The sequence below is a fragment of the Vidua chalybeata genome, chromosome 3 (assembly GCF_026979565.1).
Source record: "Vidua chalybeata isolate OUT-0048 chromosome 3, bVidCha1 merged haplotype, whole genome shotgun sequence".
NCBI lineage: Eukaryota > Metazoa > Chordata > Aves > Passeriformes > Viduidae > Vidua > Vidua chalybeata.
This window is the reverse complement of record NC_071532.1, coordinates 78,567,605-78,569,667: the sequence shown is the minus strand read 5'-3', so window position 1 is coordinate 78,569,667 and position 2,063 is coordinate 78,567,605. Positions and strand designations below refer to the sequence as shown.

Here is a 2,063-nt window from a genome sequence, read left to right as displayed (position 1 = left end):
ACTTTCCCTCTCCTACAGCCCCCAGTGTTTCATTTCATAGCAAGTTCAAAATTGGTTTCCACATCTTGACAGTGTTCCTCATAAAACCGTATGACAGTAAAAGTGCCAGTAGGCATGGCAACCTCTTGGAAGGGAGCATTTAAACTCCTTGGCACTGGGAATGCCAGCACCAAGGATTACATTGAAATTCAAAATTATACTTAAGGCTACAATTAGAAAACCCACTTTCCATAAGCCTAATTTCTCCAAGTAGATTTCAAAATTCAGCTAATGCAACTGTTAAGTTTTACGCTCGAATTTGAGGAAGAAATTTCTTTTCTTTAGCAAGGGCAGTATATGAAACTCTGGTAGCAAATGTCTCTTAGGCATTGACTACTCATTTCACCATTGTTCACTTACTTTGTCTTAAAGTTCAAAACTGGCAAGGCACATTTACATATTCCAATGAATACTTGACAATTTTTAATTACACTTTATGTCCCAGCTATCCCAGTAATTGACATACAACATACTAAAATGGTTTATTAAGATAACAAAAAAAAAAAATCAATTAATGTGAAAACATACAGGCTATTGGCAACCACTATTCTAAAAATTATGTAAATACAAGTAAACATACTGAAATGTGTGCGATTCTAAGTTTTTAACCAGAAGATCTCTGTACTAACACACATTTATATTAATGACACATAAAAAAAATAAAAACTTTATTACAAAAATAAGTTACACTCGCCTCCAGCTTACAGTATAAAACAATTTTATTTGCAGGAATGCAAAATGATTGTTTGCCATGAGCATTTTCAACATATGACATGTCTAATTTTGTTAAAATTTGCATTTACTGGGGGAACTGGTGTGTATAAAACCTTAATTAGGTATAAGCTTCAATTTTCATTGTGGTGCCTATGGGTATGTAGTATAACTGCAGTATCCCTTTGTGAAGGGTGTTAAGGGAACTCTTTATGCCAAGTCCAAAGTAAGTCATAATTTTATCTATCTTTTACCTATATGAAACTGGACTTGGCAAGGTTCTGGTTTTATTTTTCTTTTTTTAAGGGTTGTTCAATAGAGGATGCTTCACCACTGAACACTCACTGTCATCAAGGTGCTTTAGAAAATTAAAAACATAGCACAAATGATTGTACTCTACTCTACTCTACAGGTTATCATGATCTGCATAAGAGAAATGGAAAGCTGATCCACATGTTTTTACAGTGATCAGCAATAAGAAATGCACTAATGAAAACATACCTTTTACCTAAAAAGCTAAACTACAGCCATATACTATTCTATGATTTATGAAAAACTTCAAAATATCCAAATGTCAGGCTTCACTGTACAGTTGTCAGTTTTAGTCTGACCTTTTATAAAGGGACACTGCAGTATTTAGTACAAGTTGCTGATGCACTTTTTTTGAACATCTGATGTCTTACAAAAGTAACATCTTGCTAAACTATTATACATCCAAATAACTACAATATCTGAAGAAGCAAGGCTGCTTTTTCAGCCACAAAATACGACAAAAGCAAGGCCTGTTATGATGGTCATGAGGAAGTCTTACAAAGCCTCTGGAACTAAAGGCAACTAAGAATGTTACATTTGGTATATTATAACCTTACCCTCATATCATATTAAACAAGCCTTGCTTTTATCTACAAAGATTTTCTATGTACAGTACAGACAGGGTATAGTTCAATCCTCTGCTACTGAGGTAGTTAACCAACCCTTTAAAAAAGGTTCTGAAAAGAACCACTATCTGGAATGCCTGACTAACCAGCTCTGATGATTACACCTGAAACTGCTGTATCTGAACACAATTCGTAAGTGATTACTAAATAGACAATCATGATTAACCTTCATGAGCAGAAATAAAATTTAAGGATACCAATGATGGTATTCATATATACCACTGCAATAAAAATTTAAATGCAAGAATTTGTGAATACCACTTTTGGAATCCTTAACTAAGAAAACTTGGGGGAAAAATCTACTTAAAGCAGATTTTTTAAAGAACAACTTTATTCTTTATTAAGATACCATGCTAGACGTTAAGGATTTTGTTG

At 33.5% G+C, this 2,063-nt stretch overlaps 1 protein-coding gene across 2 annotated transcripts in view; it reads right to left on the bottom strand.

Moving 5' to 3' along the window:
- Positions 1-493: 493 nt before the first annotated feature.
- SYNCRIP (synaptotagmin binding cytoplasmic RNA interacting protein) overlaps positions 494-2,063 on the bottom strand; it is a 25,156-nt gene continuing 23,586 nt past the window's right edge. For both annotated transcript variants that reach the window (XM_053937807.1, XM_053937808.1), the window contains exon 12: positions 494-2,063. This exon is cut by the window's right edge. The gene's annotated coding sequence lies outside the window, so the exon portion shown is untranslated.